This window comes from Peromyscus leucopus, chromosome 12, assembly GCF_004664715.2.
Source record: "Peromyscus leucopus breed LL Stock chromosome 12, UCI_PerLeu_2.1, whole genome shotgun sequence".
In the NCBI taxonomy this organism is placed as follows: Eukaryota; Metazoa; Chordata; class Mammalia; order Rodentia; family Cricetidae; genus Peromyscus; species Peromyscus leucopus.
In genome coordinates, this window is record NC_051073.1 from 74,522,897 (window position 1) to 74,542,586 (window position 19,690).

At 38.8% G+C, this 19,690-nt stretch overlaps 1 protein-coding gene across 10 annotated transcripts in view; it reads right to left on the reverse strand.

The window, feature by feature from the left end:
- LOC114687105 (immunoglobulin lambda-1 light chain-like) overlaps positions 1–19,690 on the reverse strand; it is an 826,243-nt gene that overhangs the window by 101,084 nt on the left and 705,469 nt on the right. The window lies entirely within an intron of this gene.

Consider the following 19,690-nt stretch of genomic DNA (forward strand, 5'->3'; position numbering starts at 1 on the left):
CATACCTTTAATTATTTCTTAATTGGATGGACAGAGGGAAAAACACAATTTGTCTTCATGCTCTCTTTTATTTTTCTGACTTTGACTCAGAAGGTTGACAGGGACTTTGTTAATAACAAACTGTGATGAATTTTAGAGCTTCTAATCTTGTGTTACTTCCAATTAAAATTAAATCCCATGTTCAACTGTTTTGGATTGTCTCAATAATTAAGTATAATGAAGTCGTTGAATGTTTAACATATTTATACAAGTGCCATTTGTGTCCAATAAAGTGGAATGCGTAAATATGAAAAAAAAAAAAAAAAGAAAGCCTGGTGGTCACTGCCTGAGGAAAAATTCTTACCTGCCTTTATGACCCTGTAGAATTCAAGCCTGGTGACCTTGCTTGACCAGGGGCTTGATACAACTAGATTCCTGGGAGACTTAAGTAGAACAGAGGACAGAGAAGAGAAAAGATAATAGAAGAATAGATGGGTAAGAACTTGAGAGGAACAAACTGAGATGGGGAAGAACTAGATTAAAGAGCTAGAAAAGAGTACTAGAGGAATGAGATGGAAGATGAGGAAGAGCCAGATGGGGAAGAACAAGATGAGGAAGAACAAGATGAGAGAGAAGGAGATAGGAGAGGAGCTGATATGGGAAATAACTAGATGGATGAGAACCTAGAAGGGACAGAACTAGATAAAGGAATTAAGATAGAACATGGAAGAGATAACAGATAAAAGTAAAGAGAAATTGGGTAAGAAAGAAGCTAAAAATGAGAGTAAAATATAAGCTTGTAGAGAGAAAACTGACAGAATAATAAAATATAAGGACTAAGGAATTTCATGTACATAGACTCATTTCTTTTCATCAAAGATTAATTATCAGCTGGTTGTAGATTCTTCCCAGACCCTGGGAGGGAATAATTGAGGGGCTGGACCCCCATAGTCCTTGATACTCTGCCTTCCAAGTCCTGGGATTAAAGGCATGTGTCAATACAGCCCTTAAGTCTAGATACCCCAAACAATCAATTCTGCACCAGATTTCTGAATGCTGGGATAGTAGTAATGAAACACCATACCATGTGTATCATGTTAAATTAATTATTTAACTATCTTTCACTCAAACAACAAAAATGATAGATAAAACAAGTTCATCACATTTGTTTTCATGCTAGACCCTAATAGTTGTGCCAGAAACCCCATCCAAGGGATGAGGAATCTGGATGCAGACATCCATGGTTAGGCCCCAGGTGGGGCTCCGGGAGTCTAATTAGCAAGAAAGAGGAGGGTTTATATGAGCGAGAATTGTTGAAACCAAGATTGGATAAAGCACAGGGACAAATAGCCAAATGAATGGAAACACATGAACTATGAACCAAAGCCTGAGGGGCCCCCAACTGGATCAGGCCCTCTGAATAGGTGAGACAGTTGAATGACTTGATCTGTTTGGGAGGCATCTAGGCAGTGGTACCAGGTCCTGTGCTCATTGCATGAGTTGGCTGTTTGAAACCTGGGACTTATGCAGGGATGCTTGACTCAATCTGGGAGGAGGGGACTGGACCTGCCTGGACTGAGTCTACCAGGTGATTGCAGTCCTGGGGTGGGGAGGATTTGCCCTGGAGGAGGTGGGAATGGGGGGTTGGCTGGTCGGAAGAGGAGGGGGGCAGGAGGGGAAAGAACAAGGGAATCCATGGCTGATATGTAGAACTGAGGTATTGTAAAATAAAATAAAAGGAAAAAAAAAAAAAAAAGAACTGTAGTTAGGTTGTATTCTTCCCAGTCCTTCTTGGCTTGTAAGCGTTGGCAAATTTTGATCTCCTGAAGCTTATAAGTACCAGACAAAATCTTAGACATGTTAGCAATATAATAGTGGTAAATTTTATCAGAGCAAAATATGAATCCTTGGAGTCTCAACAAAACATCAGGATAGCCAGAGGATGAAATCTGAAATGTGTCATTTATATATCTCTCAAGTCTCATTTATCTTTTGACAAAAATTAATAAAATACATTTAGAACAGAATTATTATTTCTAATCATATTTCTATAAGTTTTATATCATTGATGAACAGTTCATCAAAAGGATCTAGAATTGTATCAATTTATTCACATTCAAAGCTCAATGTTTAAGAATCTAGAGGTAAATAACAGCCTGTATTCAGTCTGGCAGCTTTAGAGCGCCTTTGTCCTGCAGCTGCCTAGTATATGGTGTGACCAGGCAATCCAGGATTCATAAAGGAAGGTCAATGTCCTGTGAAGACATGTAAGCATATCCTCTTCGTGACAGTATGAAAATATCAGGACCTCTTTAAATACCAGTGAGAAGGTCCTAGAGGCTTAAGTGTGACTTTGTGGCTTGGCCTGGGGGTAATAAGGAATACCTGTAGTGGGAAATATGAAAAATTAAGCACTAATTCTTTTTTTTTTTAGCACTAATTCTTAAGAGCTCTTGAAGTATATGTAAGGCTGTTGTCTATATATGAGCTCAAGGCATTCCTAAAATTGAAAAGCAGTGAAATATATGGTGTATTACTTCTTATTTTATAACCATAAATCATAAGGATGTAAGTCTCATGGGTGAGCTTCCATAGGGAGAGAATTTGTAATTGTTGGGCAGACATAAGAAAAGGTGCCAGTATATCCTGTAGAGCTGTCAATCTATAGACTCATAAGTTTCATGGTTTGACATAAATATAATATCATCTGTGCAATAAATGTATTGCAATATATATGTATATACATATACATATATACATATATATATTATCATTAGGTTGGAGAACAGTGAGGAAGCTATAATTGACAGTTCTGATAGTTAATCTGTATATATAAAAGGAGGAATTCTGTTCAGTGAATGAGTCCTGGATTAAACAGAACTCCCATTTCCTGCTCTGTATGTCAGCTTTGGCCTCCATCGCGGCAGGGTGAGGAGGCAAGCTAAAAGTGAAATGCTGACAATCTTTAGAGTGAGGAGGTATGGCAAAGAAGCAATCTTGTACATTGATGATGATTTTTTTTTTTTTTTATTTCTGGGGATGGCCGTGGGAGATGGCAAGCCAGGCTGTGAGATTCCCCTTGACTTTAATAAATTTTGTTTAATTTCTTAAGGTCTTGTAACAGTCTATAAGCCTGATTCTCCTGAATAAAAAGATATTGGGGTAATTTAAGGGCTTGTGGGAGGCTTGATATGCCCAATATTTAAGTTTTTCCTCCACCAGACAGGTAGCAATTACAATTCTCTCAGCATTTAAAGGTCATTGCTTAACCCAGATAGGAGCATCAGATTTACTTGAAATGTGGTCAGCCGTGAGGCAGATAGTGGCTCCTAGGATAAATCTTGAAAACCTAGGCTATGTCTGCCATTTATGATTTCTGGAATAATGGGCTCAATTATGCCTTGAGCTTATTTATTCAAGTTCCTTTAAGTTTAAAACCCATCTAGTGCATTTGAGATGATATTAGTTCATAGCAGAGACTAATGGTACATCCATTTGTTACAGTATGTCTCTTTCCCATAGTGTGTTAGGTATAGTGGTTGACATATGGGCAGAATATGGCATAATTTTATCTATCTGACCATCTTAATATTTTTGAGCTGCTAGCATAATATTAGGTTGACCTAGGCCTGTAAGGGATGAAGGAGTAATAGCAGTCTTAAGTACTTGGCAAATCTTTTCCTGAAATATAAGAAACCACCGTGCTTATGTCTAGAACCAATTATTTTTCCCCTGTATTTTAAGTGTTAAGTTGGTTTGGAATATTTAATTTCCTGAACCCAGAAGGCCATATCACTAGAACCCATAACAGCAGCTCCATTAGGTGCTGCCCTGCATGAATCTGAATTGTTTTGTAGAGGGTTGTACAATAATCTTCATTTCTTTTGTAAAGTCAGGATCAACCTTTACTGGGACAATTTTTATACCTTGTATGGCAGAAGAGCTACAGCCTATATTTAGCCCCAGTGTCCCTTCTGGGGAGGTCCACAGACTCTTGTATTAAGGCATATAAGTCCATTCCTAAAGCTTATATATCTCAGACCTCAATAAAAACTTTATCCATAGATCTAACTTAGGCATACCTCCTCAGTATCTCTAGGTTATTACTGAGATTCATGTGTCACTTATAACATATCTAGATGTTTATGTGTTACATTGATCTATCCTAATAACTGGCAATTCATATATCATAAGTTATTTTTTAACTTTCCTAAACATTCTCTATATCTAAGCCTATATATCCCTATAAAAACTTTATATCCAAAAGCATCTATATATTAAATTTGTCAGGAGAAATAAGGGACTGATTATAGAGAATAGCCAATGTAAAGTGAATTTCTTTTAATAAGGGAAGAGTAAGAGGACATTTTGAAATCTGTTAGGTGAGCTATCTTTTACTTGAAACTGGATATTAAGGCAAATTATCTTTAAACCTGGTAAATGGAAATGAATTTGATCATTTATGATGATCAAGTTTTAATTTGTATTCTGATAACTATCTCTAATAGTTTATAGCTTAAGTACAACTTATCCTTAACAGTTTACAGTTTAGTTCGGCCAATCAATCAACAAGTTTTATTTTTTAATTAAAGTAAACTTATTCTTAACAATTTATGAGCTAGTTGTCTTTATAAAGTTAGAACTTAGGTTTTATACCTGTCAGATTTAGAATTAAAAATATTAAGTTTGTACTGAAGTTATTTTAATATAGAAACAGGGAATCTTTTTAAAAAAATTATAATTAAATTTAATTTTATTTATCAGCCATGGATTCCCTTGTTCTCCCCCCTCCACCTTTCCCCAGCCCACCCCCCATTCCCATCTCCTCCAGGGCAAAGACTCCCCTGGGGATTGAGTTCAACCTGGTAGATTCAGTCCAGGCAGGTCCAGTCCCCTCCTCCCAGGCTGAGCCAAGTGTCCTTGTATAAGCCCCAGGTTCCAAACAGCCAGCTCATGCACTGAGGACAGGTCCCGGTACCACTGCCTGGATGCCTCCCGAACAGATTAAGCTAACCAACTGTCTCACTTATCCAGAGGGCCTGATCCAGTTGGGGGCTCCTCAGCCATTGGTTCACAGTTCATGTGTTTCCTTTCGTTTGGCTATTTGTCCCTGTGCTTTTTCCAATCTTGGTCTCAACAATTCTTACCCCAAGAAAGGCACAGGGATGGCACAATGACAGAGAAATGGATGAGATCTACATAAACAACTTGGACGTGAGTGGGGTAATGAAGGGCAAGGGTTGAGGGAAAGAGAGCCTGTGGGAGCAGGAAATCCCAGCTGGATCAAGAACAGAGAGGGAGAACAAGGAATAAGAGACCATGATAAATGAAGACCACATGAGAATAGGAAGAAGCAAAGTGCTAGAGAGATCCACAGAAATCACAAAGATACCTCCACAATAGACTACTGGCAATGGTTAAGAGAAAGCCCGAACTGACCTACTCTGGTGATAGGATGGCCAAACACCCTAACTGTCATGCTAGAAACCTCATCCAATGAATGAGGGAATCAGATGCAGAGATCCACGGCCAGGCCCCAGGTGGAGCTCCAGGAGTCCAATTGGCGAGAAAGAGGAGGGTTTGTATGAGCAAGAATTGTTGAGAAACATTAACTCTTATTCAAAAATATAGAATATGAGGAGAGTAGCAAGAGCCTGCACATGTTTAAGCCAGATGGGTTCCCATTGCTGAGAAGAGAGGTGGACATAAGCTCCCATCTCTAAAACAGAAGCAATCTCCAATTGATAACTGCTTGTGAAGAAAAATGCATTGTTCTCTAATAAACTATCACTAGTTGTACAAACCACACTTAAGCAAAGCCCAATCACAGTAGTAATTTCAAATACAAAACTAACTCAATGGTACTTTTGCATGATTTTTGTCTCATAGTACTTTTTGTGGGCTTATTTTAATTTTAAAGTTATTTTTACTATTTATTGGCATTTGCAATATTGTGTTTTTATGAGACCTTTTTGTATCTTTTGGAATGTATGTGTTTCTGGTTTTTTATTAATTTTTTTCTGCTTGTTTCATTCTATACTGGTTTGTTTGTGTTTATTTATTCTGTTTATTAGATCCCTGTGTGTTTTCTAATGACAGATAAACAAAGTTGTAGATGTAACCAACCATCTTATTAAATAAGAAACACAGAACCAATGCAAAGAAGAAATCCAAGAGATCAGAGCTAAGAGCCTTACCCTGCAGCTAGCCTCTTAAGTCAAGAGACCTCTCTAAAAGAGACCTATTTCCTGTGTTTTTGTCTTTATATAGTCTATCTGTTCTGCCTTCTCATTGGTTGTAAACCCAAACACATGACTGCCTTGTCACTGCCTCAATGGTATTGAGATTAAAGGCGTGTGTCTCCAATGCTGGCTGTATCCTTGACCACACATAGATCTACCTAGCTCTTCTACCAAGTGCTGGGATTAAAGGCGGGTGCCACCACCACCCAGCTCTGCTATGGCTTGCTATGAGCTCTGACCCCCAAGCAACTTTATTTATTAACATACAAATAAAATCACATTTCAGTACAAATAAAATGCCACCATACAAAGTGTGTGGATTTGGGTGGGTGAGGATGTAGGAAGGATCTGGCAGGTGTTCATTCTGGTGGAGGTGAACTGTAATCAGATATACTGTATGAACATTCTGTTCAATTAAAAATAGGGTAATTTTTTAAAAAGGAGAAGCAAATAAATCAAGGACAAAGAAATTAAAGAGAATGAATGTCTGAACAATGTCCAAGAAAACAGAAATGAATATCTGACAGAAGTGACAAAAACTATCTGAGACTCAAGAACACATAGTTAAATTAGGACATAGAAATTTTGAAGGGAATCCTGCCCTGGACCTCCCATCTGGACAAGAGGCCCATCCACCCGAGACCCCAGCCATTTCCTGAGACTTAGAGACCAGCCCTCAGCTCCCATCCTGCCCTAGACCTCCCATCTGGACAAGAGAGAGAGAGGCTTCCTGAATCTGTCAGCTCTATCTGGACTAAGTGCACTGATAAGACCAAGAACGAATCCACAAGGAGATGGGCAGATGTCAAGGCAGAAGTACATACAACAAAATGAAGAGCAATACACCATCACCAGAACCTAGGCCTCCTCCAACATCTAGACCTGAACATCAAAAAATGGAAGAAGCAGAAGAAACCAGCCTTTATGAATAACATCATGAAGAGAGTAAAGGCTTATATAGAAGGAATCACAAATAAAATTGAGGAAAAGGCAAACAAAAAATGGGAAGAATGCTATAAAAAACTAGAGGAAAGGACAAATAAAGCAGAAGAAAACAATAAAGCCCTGAAAAAAAATCATGAAAAAGCAATGAAAGAGATGAAGGAAACAGTCCAAGACCTGAAAAGGGAAATAGAAAAAATGAAGAAGACACAAACAGAGGGAATGTTGGAAATAGAAAATCTGAGTAAACGAACAGGAACTTCAGATGCAAGTATAACCAACAGAATGCAAGAGATGGAAGAGAGAATCTCTGGCATTGAAGATACTATAAAGGAAATAGATTTATCAGTCAAAGAAAACACTAAAGCCAACAAAGTCATGACCCAAAATGTCCAAGAAATTTGGGACACCATGAAAAGACCAAACCTACGAATAATAGGGATAGAGGAAGGAGAAGAATACCAACTCAAAGGCATAGAAAATATATTCAACAAGATCATAGAAGAAAACTTTTCCAACTTAAAGAAGGAAATGCCTATGAAGATACAAGAAGCCTATAGAACACCAAACAGACTAGACCCCCCAAAAAAGTCCCCTCGTCACATAATAATTAAAAACTAAATGTACAGAATAAAGAAAGAATATTAAGAGCAGCAAAGGAAAAAGGCCAAGTGACTTATAAAGGCAAACCCTTCAGAATAACACCCGATTTCTCAATGGAGACTTTGAAAGCCAGAAGGACCTGGACAGATGTAATGCAGACACTAAGAGGCCAAGGATGCCAGCCCAAACTAATATACCCAGCAAAACTTTCAATCATCATAGACAGAGTGAACAAGACATTCTAAGACAAAGCCAGATTTAAACAATACTTATCCACAAACCCAGCCCTACAGAAAGCACTAGAAGGAAAATTCCAGCCTAAGGAAGTCAGATACACCCTGGAAAACACAGACAATAGATAATGCTACAGCAGTAAACCCCAAAGAAGAGAAGTACACACACACTACCACCAAAAAATAATAGGAATGAACAATCACTGGTCATTAATATCCCTTAATATCAATGGACTTAATTCACCTATAAAAAGACACAGGGTTACAGAATGGATACAAAAGCAGGACCCATCTTTCTGCTGCATACAAGAAACACATCTCAAATTCAAAGATAGACACTACCTAAGAATGAAAGACTGGGAAAAGACTTTCCAATCAAATGGTCTTAAGAAACAAGCGGGTATAGACATCCTAATATCCAGCAAAATAGACTTCAAACTAAAATCAATCAAAAGAAATCAAGAAGGGCATTACATACTCATCAAAGGAAAGATTCACCAAGATGAAGTTTCAATTCTGAACATTTATGCCCCAAACACAAGGGCACCCACATATGTAAAAGAAACATTACTAAAGCTTAAACCACATATAAAACCCCACACATTAATAGTGGGAGAATTCAACACCCCACTTTCACTACTGGATAGATCTCCCAAATCAAAACTTAACCAAGAAATAAAGGACTTAACTGATGTTATGACTCAAATGGACTTAATTGATATCTACAGAACATTCCACCCTAACAAAAAAGAATATACCTTCTTCTCAGCACCCCATGGAACTTTCTCTAAAATCAACCACATACTTGGCCACAAAGCAAATCTCAACAGATACAAAACAATTAGATAACCTCTTGCGTTCTATCAGACCACCATTGTTTAAAGTTAGATTTCAGCAGCAACAAAAACTACAGAACCTACAATCTCATGGAAACTGAATAATACTCAACTGAATCACCAATGGGTTAAGGAAGAAATAAAGAAATTAAAGACTTCCTAGAGATCAATGAAAATGAAGACACCATATACCCAAACTTATGGGACACTATGAAAGCAGTGCTAAGAGGGATTCATAGCACTAAATGACCACATAAAGAAATTGGAGAAATCTCACACTAGTGACTTAACAGCACACATGAAAGCTCTAGAACAAGAAGAAGCAAAGTCTCCCAGAAAAAATAGATACCAAGAAATTATCAAATTGAGAGCTGAAATCAATAAAATAGAAACAAAAAGAACAATACAAAAAATTAATGAAACAAAGAGTTGGTTCTTTGAGAAAATCAATGAGATAGACAAGCCCTTATGCAAACTTGTCAAAAGACACACACACAGAGAGAATCCAAATCAACAAAATCAGAAATGAAAGGGGGGACATAACAACAGACATTGAGGAAATCCAGAGAATCATCAGGTCATACTTCAAAAACCTCTACTCCACAAAACTGGAAAATCTAAAAGAAATGGATAATTTTCTGGAAAGGTACCACATGCCTAAGTTAAATCAAGACCAGATAAACTATTTAAATAGTCCAATAATCCCTACGGAAATAGAATCAGTCATTAAGTCTCCCAACCAAAAAAAGCCGAGGACCAGATAGTTTCAGCACAGAATTCTACCAGATCTTCAAAGAAGAGTTAGTACCAATACTCTTCAAATTGTTCCACACAATAGAAACAGAAGGAACATTACCAAACTCCTTCTATGAGGCTAAAATTACTCTGATTCCTAAACCAAACAAGGATACAACAAAGAAAGAGAACTACAGACTGATCTCCCTCATGAACATTGATGCAAAAATACTCAATAAAATACTGCAAACAGACTCCAAGAACACATCAAAACAATTATCCACCATGAACAAGTAGGCTTCATCCCAAGGATGCAAGGGTTCAACATACGAAAGTCCATCAATGTAATACACCATATAAACAAACTCAAAGAAAATAACCAAATGATCATCTCACTAGATGCAGAAAAGGCATTTGAAAAAACCCAACACCCCTTCATGATAAAAGTCTTGGAGTGATCAGGAATATAGGGAACATACCAAAACATAATAAAGGCAATTTACAGCAAGCCAATAGCCAACATCAAATTAAATGGAGAGAAACTCAATGTGATTCCACTAAAATCAGGAACAGGGCAAGGCTGTCAGCTCTCCCCATACTTGTACAATATAGTACTTGAAGTTCTAGCCAAAACAATAAGACAGCATAAGGAAATTAAGGGGATAAAAATTGGAAAGGAAGAAGTCAAGCTTTCCCTATTTGCAGATGACATGATAGTATACTTAAGTGACCCCAAAGATTCAACCAAGGAACTGATACAGCTTATAAACACGTTCAGCAACATAGCAGGACACAACATCAACTCAAAGAAATCAGTAGCCCTCCTATATACAATTGACAAAGAAGCTGAGAAGGAAATCAGAGATACATCACCCTTTACAATAGCCACAAATGATATAAAATACCTTGGGTTAACACTAACCAAGCAAGTGAAGGACCTATATGACAAGAACTTTAAGTCGTTTTGATTTGCATTTCCCAGATGATTAGGGATGTTGAACAATTCCTTAAATGTCTTTCAGCCATTTGAGTTTCCTCTGTTGAGAATTCTCTATTTAGTTCTATAGCCCATTTCTTAATTGGACTGTTGGGCAGTTTGATGTCTAATTTCCTGAGTTCTTTATATATTCTGGATATCAGTCTTCTGTCAGATGTGGGGTTGGTAAAGACCTTTTCCCATTCTGTAGGCTGTCACTTTGCCTTGTTAACTGTATCCTTTGCTCTATAAAAGCTTCTCAGTTTCAAGAGGTCCCATTGATTTATTGTTTGTCTCAGTGTCTGTGCTACTGGTGTTATATTTAGGAAGTGACCTCCTATGCCAATGCGTTCAAGACTACTTCCTACTTTCTCTTCTAGCAGGTTCAGAGTAGCTGGATTTATGTGGAGGTCCTTGATCCACTTGGACTTAAGTTTTGTGCATGGTGACAGATATGGATCTATTTGCAGCCTTCTACCCATTGACATCCAGTTATGCCAGCACCATTTGTTAAAGATGCTTTCTTTTTTCCATAGTACAGTTTTGGTTTCTTTGTCAAATCTTGCTCTTTTTCCTCTTCTCTTCCATTCTCTCCCTCCCTATTTCAATGGTTATTTTTAAGTTGTGGACAATTTTACTAGAGCTTAAAATAATGACCCAGAGAAAGCAAGCTGTATATCTTGGCAGCTTCCCAGAAGAGGGAACTGAAGATGAGAAAGAAAAGAGGTCATGAATTTGAGTTAAGGCAGCATGGTGATCAATTGCACAGTGGATGTGATGACTTGAATGAGAATGTCCCCACAGGTTCTTCTGTCATTTGACACTTGGTCTGAAGTGAGTGGTGCTGTCTGGATAAGTCAAGTTAGTGTGATTTTGCTGGAGGAGGTAGTCACTGAGGTTTGCAATTTCAAATCCTTGCACAATAACCATTTTACTGCTTGATATTCAAGATTTGGCCACTGGCTTCTTCTGTTGCCATGCCTGCCACTGTATTGTAAAATAAAATAAAATTTAAAAAAAATACAAAAATCCCAAAGGTAACATGAAAAAAAAAAAGATAACTACATAAGTCCACAGAACATTCTTCCTTCTATGAAATGCCTTGGTCATGGTGTTTTATCAAAGCAACAGAAAAGTAACTAATACAGCAGACAATCAGCTACATAAGAGGGAGGGGAATGTTAGAGGAAGAGTGAGGAAGTCAAAGCACCAGAAAAAGCAGGCATTAGGTTCTCGTCATCTGAAAGACTGAACCAAAATTCAGGAAAAAGAAAAAGTTATGCTATTCTAAGTAAGGACTCAGGAATTTTGGTAAACTCAATGGAATATCCTAGAAGATTGTAGGACCTGCTGCTGCGGTATTCTTATCCATGAGTTTGGCTTCAGAAGTTTCTTCAGGAAACTTTAATTCTGCTGGTCATTGCCCTGAAATCCTGGTCAAAAGAATGGAGTTAAGATCCTGGCAAAACAGGAGCCTTTTTAGGAATTTTGATGGTTTTGTTTGTTTGTTAATATACATGGTTTCTTGCAAATTCATTGGTTATTTTATAACCTAAAGTGAGATTCTAAAGATGGCCTTGGTATGTAGGAAGGTTGACCTCAATGCGGATATGGCAAGGTCATGAGAGCAGTTTGGCAGAGACTAAACCACATGGTGGTTACTCTGTCCTCCCTTCAAAGTCTCTGGGTAGACTCACTAAGAAACGAGGGAGTGTCCAGAGAGACATGAAGAAGTTCACATTCATTTATTGCTCAGCACTGTGACTGTTTTAGATTATTCATTTCCCTGGCAAGAGGCAGCTCCAACCACACTGTCTCCTTAAATGTTCTTACACTATGCTTCTTGTGAATTTGCTGGAGTTAGAAAACAATTTGATCATGAAACAAGAAAGTAATCTTGTGAAGAACAGACATTTCTATGAACTTTGGTGAGTAACAGAGGGAGACTTAGATCCACTGTTCCAACTTAAAAGGGGAATATTCTCACCTCACCTGTATGCACATTAATTTTGACTTTTACGTAGTCATCATTTCTACATAGCAGAGAGCTCTATACAATCCCTGTCTTTTCCCTCTTTCTCCAGTAGTTCAGGAGGAAGTGCTGGACCTATGGTCTATTCTCTTGAGTATAAGCAGAAAACATCCAAAGACTGTGATAGCTAAGAACTTCAGATGTTCCTTCTCACAATCATAGGCCTTCATAGCAAGAGAGCAAAACAGTTTCTGTCCTGCTTCCTCATTGATATGGGTCACTGTGTTCACACAGTGCTATCACCTACACCACAGTAATAGGTAGCTTCATCTTCAGGCTGAATGTTGGAAATACTTAAGTAGCGATGAGCCCCAGAGCTGGAGCCAGAGAAGCGGTCAGGAATCCCATCCCCCTTGCTGTGGCTTCCATCACTCTTAAGATACATCACGTACTTAGGAGCCTTGTCTGGATGTTGCTGGTACCAATCAATGGTGTAGGTGCTGTGCTGACTACTCAAGGTGCAGGTGAGTTTGACTGAGGCTTCCAGGGAGGCAGAGACTGAGGGTGACTGAGTCACCATAAGCTGGGAGAAAGATCCTGAAAATAGAGAAACACATTATGTCCTAGGTAAGAGAAGAGGACAGAATGTACTTGGCAGTCAGATGGTTTCTCTGAACTGGGATCAGGGTGCAGATGACTCCTGACCTGTACAATGAAGGAGGAAGAAGAGGAGAGGAGTCCAGGCCATGGTGCAGACACCACTGAGCTCTGCTGAGACAGACATGGTGCAGGTCTCTCTAGTCCTTTAACAGTTCTCAGAGAACTGACAGGGCCCTTCATGCAAATTTTTCTTAGTCAACCAAATCCCTTCTTAGGTGTATGCCATCAAAAGCCTGGGTGTCACTTCCTGCCTGAGGCTGCCCAAGGGACCACATTTCCCCAGCTGCTGGGCCTGTTGAGTCTTGAGCAGACACAAAGAAACATGTTTGTGTTGTCAGCTGAGAGTCTCCAGATTCTTCAGGGTCACCTACAGAACCCACTGAGCAGGTTCAGGTCTGTCATGTCTGTGTCCATGTGACTATTCCAGGCTGTGATCATCAAACACTTTCTGATCAATGTCAGAAGGACTTGCCTTCGCTGGGTATAGTATGTAGACTTGAATTCATGAGGAGCTCCTTCATCAGGGACTTCTGTCATACAGACTGAGGGCACAGATATACCCTCCATGAGCCCCTCCTCAGATTGCACAAGAAACCAACCCCCTCCATGGTTCCACAGAAGACATACTGGTGAATATTCATGTTGAGAATGATTACTATTATATTGTACAACTCTCTGAATACATTAGAAATACAAAGTTTTAGAAAATCCCAAGGCAAAACAAAACAAAAAGTGCATACACTAGAAAGGAAAAGAAAGCTTGTTCTCAACTAAGGATTAAGAGGATCAGTGAAGGATGACTGTGTGATGGCTTCCAAGGAAATACATAGCTGACATAGAAATCATATCTAACTGGCATGGCTTTAGGGAGATGGGTTCTCACAAATGAGGACAGCCATAAATTAATAGAAAAATTAATGAATCAAGACAGAAATCATTGGTGAGACTGGGCAAGAGCAAGAGGGACAGCAGGTGGTTTGCTGGAGTCTGCTTCAGCTCACACATGTTTAAGGAAGCTGCACTACATGATTTTCCTTGTCAAACCCTCTCCTCCAGGCTCAGGGAATATGTAGAAGGGGAGGTGAAAATATCGTAATTATAAATTATTTTTATGCATGTGAAAGCACACACAAATACATACAGAGGAACACACACATATACACACACACACACAAAGATACACACATACACATGCACAGAGAGGGAAGGAGGGAGAGAGAGAGAGAGAGAGAGAGAGAGAGAGAGAGAGAGAGAGAGAGAGAGAGAGAGAGCGAGAGCTGTTGGATTCCCCTGGATCTGAAATTATAAGCAGTGATGAGACACCCTGAAGAACCAAAGCACCTCCATTTCAAGCAAGCCCCTCACCCCAGCTTGAAACAGGCCTGAGTTTCAAAATTCTTAGAGCTGCTGACATAGGTCCCAGGACAAAGTCACGATGTTTGAAGAGCCATCTGGTAGCAACTGATTAGCTGTAGAATGCCCCAATGCTGGAGATGGTCAAAAGTACAAACTCAGGATGTTTGAAGGACTATCTGGTAGCAATTGATTAACCACAGGATGCCCCAATGCTGGAGGTAGTCTATAAAGTTTGACAAACAACCGCTTAAAACTACAAAGTAAGATAACAAAAAAATTCTGAAAAGCTCCCGAAAGTTGAGCAATCAGAATTTTACTCATACTAGTGCCCCTAAATGATGTAACCTTATGGTTTTTGCCTTTAAAACCTGAGCTTGCAGAGGGCTGGGCACCTCCTCCAGCCTCTACTGTGTTGGATGGCTTGAGGAGGTCCCTGCTGTGGCTTGAACTGCTTCAATAAATCTTGCTTTTGCATTTCAGTGAGTTACTGTCTCTGGTGGTCTCTTTGGGGGTCTCGCGCCCAGGGCACAACAACCCTACATGGGTGCTAGGAATGAACTTGAATCTAATGCAAGATCAGTATGTGCGCTTAACCAATGAACCTTCTCCCCAGCCACCAAAGAAAAATTTAAATTTATGATACTCTCCTGAAATAATATTACTTAAAAGTGTTTTGAACCCATAAACTCTGCTACATCAAGGAATCTATTGTATTGTATAAATACAATATCAATATCAGGGTAGTGACAAATCTTCCCTTCATTCTGAAGCTTATTTTTATAGAGCTTATACCTTAAAAAGATACCTTATATCTTTTATTTAACTTCACTTAAAAAAACAGTTCATGTAAGAAAGTTATAGAAATCAACCTTTATTAAACCAGTTATAAGTACAGTGAGTCCTCTAGCTGTGTGACCAATCATAGGCTCCTGCTGGGAAAGAGTAAGGAGGCTCAGGGATTTAAAGACAAAAGACTGCAGTCATATCTCACCTGCTGCAGCCTAGAAAGTCTTTACAATGTAACCTTTGATGTTGTGAAACACCACACAAAAACATTCCTATAGAGTAAAGAAACTATTGTACACATCAGGATTCTTTCTCAGTAGAGACTGGGGCCCCTTTTGATGTTGTAAAACTCTCTTATCAAAGAAAGAAAGTTGCCATTTGTTTACAGACAGATTTATCTCCCTAGTGGAAGAGGTGCAGGGACAGAGCACCCTTAATTTTTAAAGTTATTTCAGTCCCAATAAAAATAAAGATATATCAATGTAACTATATTTGTAACTTATACATTTTAATTGGTAACATTTCTATGAAATTATTATTCCCAGAAAAGAAGGCATTCTAATATGTAGATCAGGAAATTTGAAGATTATTTAGAAGGAGAAAGAATGACTAAGACTTACCTTAACCCATCCCTGCTCTTCATATGCTTTCTCTGAACCAAGTATAAAGATCCCGATGTATTCCATGCCTGTGATACCTTCATGAGAGACAGTCATGATCTGCTTCCATGTGAATTCTGCCTTTAGTCATTTTCATTCCTTGTCCAGAAAACAAGTAAAATGGAGGAAGCTACAACTCCCAGGAAATAAATACCTTCAGTCTGCACAGGTAACTATAGCAGGTGGCAGCCTCCAGGAATGCTTTAGAAATGTCCCTGCTCTAAGAAGAATGTATTCAGTATCCTTTGGTGGGACCCTGATCAGGGTACTACATCAGCCTCAGAGGAACAAGGTTAAATGTTCAGGTCTAAGCACAGCGTCCTCTGGTGGCTCAAATGAGCATCCAAAGTCATGAAGAGAATTAAGAAAATCACATCTGATGTCTGATCATTTTTCCCTTCAACCTAAGACTACAGGGTTCTTGTGGGGTTGATCATAATCCATAGGCCCTATACAAAAGACTGTATTTTCTCCCTAAATACACACAGAATATACATAGCAACTGAGACCACCTGCCATGCCTTCCCCATAGTGATCTACTCTGAAACTTCAAGTCAAAATAAACATTTCTTACCATAGTAGTTTCTGCCAGGAAGTTTGTTTGCAAAATATGCAACTACAACTTTGAGATGCAGAAGAGAATTAGATATCCCAGAACCTCATCCAGTTGGTGTTGGGTTCCTGAGACTTGGTGTCCCTGCTATCAGTTGAAACTCACACACTTTGAATCTGGTTGAAGAGAGGAAAGAGGGATTCTATGAGCGAGGGGTACCTAGATATGATGGGAAATCTACAGAAATGAGCAAACTAGTGGGAACTCATAACTTTAGACCAAAAGCTGTGGAGCCTGCATGGAACTGGACTAGGCCCTCTGTATAAGAAAGACAGTTGTGTAGCTTTGTCTGTTTAAGGGGCCCCTGGCAGTGGGGTCAGGGTCTATTCCTTGTGCATGAGCTAGCTTTTTGGAGCCCATTACCTGTGGTGGGACATCTTGCAAAGCTTTGATGCAGGGAGGAGGGGCTTGGACCTGCCTCAACTAAATGTACCAGGCTTTTCTGACTCCCCATTGGAGGCCTTATTTTTTCAGAGGAGGGAATGTAAAGTGGTTGCAGGCGAAGGCTGTGGGTGAGCAGAAGGAGGCATAAGAGGGGGATTTGTGGTTGGTACATAAAATGAAAAAAACTCAATAAAAAGAAAGAAACTCACACACGATGATCAGCACACAAGGAAGTCATCTCTGCTTGTTCAAATGGCTGCAGTCTTAGATGGAAGCTAACATGTAAGCCCCACCTGCCCAAGGAGCAAACTTCCTGGCACTCTGGGAGTTGTATTTCTTAGAAAATTACAACAAAGCCTCATGGGAACTATGATGAAGTATAGATTTTGTCCAGATAAGCCAGGCAAACATGTGTCTGGAGGCCACACAACTGAAAAGATTCCAGATGGTGTCCTGACCAAATTCCATGTTGGTGAGTATTTAAAATTTTAATAAAAAATTGCTTAAAATTAGCCAAAATAATCTAACTGGGTTTTTTGTTTGTTTGTTTTGGTGAATTTCAGGATTAATAGAAGTCAGAGAGAGCTGTCTCCCCTTAAATTCGGGGTGCAAGTTCTCTCCCCAAAGAGCCTAGAGCTAGCAGGTGCCAGAGTGACAGCACCATTGACTTCATGATATTTCTGAGAACCTTACCTCCCCTTTGATTTCATGGAAGAACTGAGCACTATTGGTGGTAGAACTCACACCTTGAGGTTCTGCTTGAATTTTCTGGTAAATCCATCTGGACCTGGGCATTTTTATTTGGGAGATTTTAATTACTGTTTCAATATCATTGTTGGTTATGGATCTGCTTACATTGTTTAATTCATCTGGATTTCTTTTTGGTATGTCATATACATCTAGAATTGTATCCATTTCTTTTAGATTTTCTAGTCTGGTGTGATAGAGATTTAAAGATGTTTAAATTTCCTGAAGTTTGGCACTGAGAGATGGCTCATAATTTAAGAGCACTTGGTGCTCTAGCAAAAAGCCCCATTTTATCTTCCCAAAAGTTTCATGACTGCTGCTGATCACATGTTACAGAGGATTTGATACCTTCTTTCATCTTCCACAAACACCAGGCACACACATATATATTTGTTTTACATATGGAGATAAAATTATCATGCACATACAATTAAAATAAATATGTTTAAGTTAAAATAATTTTTCTGATTAACAAGTGGTGGTGGCTCACATCTTTAATCCCAGCACTTGGGGCAGACAGATTTCAATGAGTTTGAGGCCAGCCTGGTCTAAAAAATGAGTTTTAGGATGACTTGATCTGTTCAGAGAAACCTTGTGTCAAAAAAACCAACAATAATAATGTTTTTCTGAATTTTATTGCTGTGTGTGTTGTAATATCCTCATTGATATCTGAAGGAACATTGGCTATTCTCTCTATTTTGATTAATTTGACTAAGATTATTTTCTGTCTTGTATTTTTCAAAGACTCAACTCTTTATTTCATTGGTTGTTTGTACTGAGTCTTTTTCTCATTCATTTCAGCCCTGATTTTTATTCTCTCTTTCTATTGACTGATTGGGGTTTGGATTATTCTTAGTTTTCTGAGTTCCTCAGGTGCATGATTAAGTTATTTGAGATATATTTGGATGTAGGCTCTTACATTTCTAAGGTAGCTTAAAGAGACAGGAAGCAGAATGAAGATGAGAGCCTGGCCTTCAGAGGGGTTGAATGACCTATGGCCCAATAGTCTCCCTTTCAGAGGTCATTTGAACTACTTTCAGGGATTTGGAGACTCTTTATCTCACTTAAGTGTGTCCTAATGACATAATGGGCTATATACAAAGAGCAGCAGGGAAAGTATCCAAGAGGAGGGTCCATCAGAGCGTCTACAAGAAACTCTAACTCATGACAAAGACCCAGAGCATAAGTAAGGATGTAATAACTGTACAACCCTGAGGAGAACATTAAGACACAAAGTTAATGAGGAAAAAAAATACTTCAAGATCAGGATAACTTAATATAAGTTTAAATATAAAGTTAATACAAGGTTAAATGCAGTTGTACAACTGGCTGGACCATGTTTCAGAGTTCCATAGAGGGATAAAGTCGCTGTAATCAGTTTGTTATCTCAGACTCCTGCATAAGCCTCCAGTGCCTGAATTTTGTAAAAAAATAAATAAATACATAAGCAAATAAATAAATGTCAGTTAAAATCATATCTAATTAACAGTTTAAAACAAAAATAGAATCCTAGTGAAGAATTTTTATAGGACTGATATGGTGATGTTTTATTTGTGCTGAAATGTGATCTTATTTGTATGTTAATAAATAAAGTTGCCTGGGGGTCAGAGCTAATAGCAAGCCATTTGGCAGAAGTCTGACAGTGGTAGCACATGCCCTTTATCCAATCACATGGTAGGCAAAGTCTATGTGTTCAAGGATATAGCCAGCATGATGACACATGCCTTTCATCTCAGTACCAACCATAGAAACTTGGAGGTCTGTATAGACAGGCAGTGACAAAGAAGTCAAGTGGTTGGGTTTACAGCCAATGAGAAGGCAGAACAGAAAGTCAGTAAAAAGACAGACATGTTGCCTTTACATGTTGCTCCCTGGAGAGCAGGCTGGTGTTTCTCTCAGACTTCTACCTCCCAGCCTTTCCTCTCTGTTTGTCCCACCTATCCTATTCTTCCTGCCTGGCGTCTGGC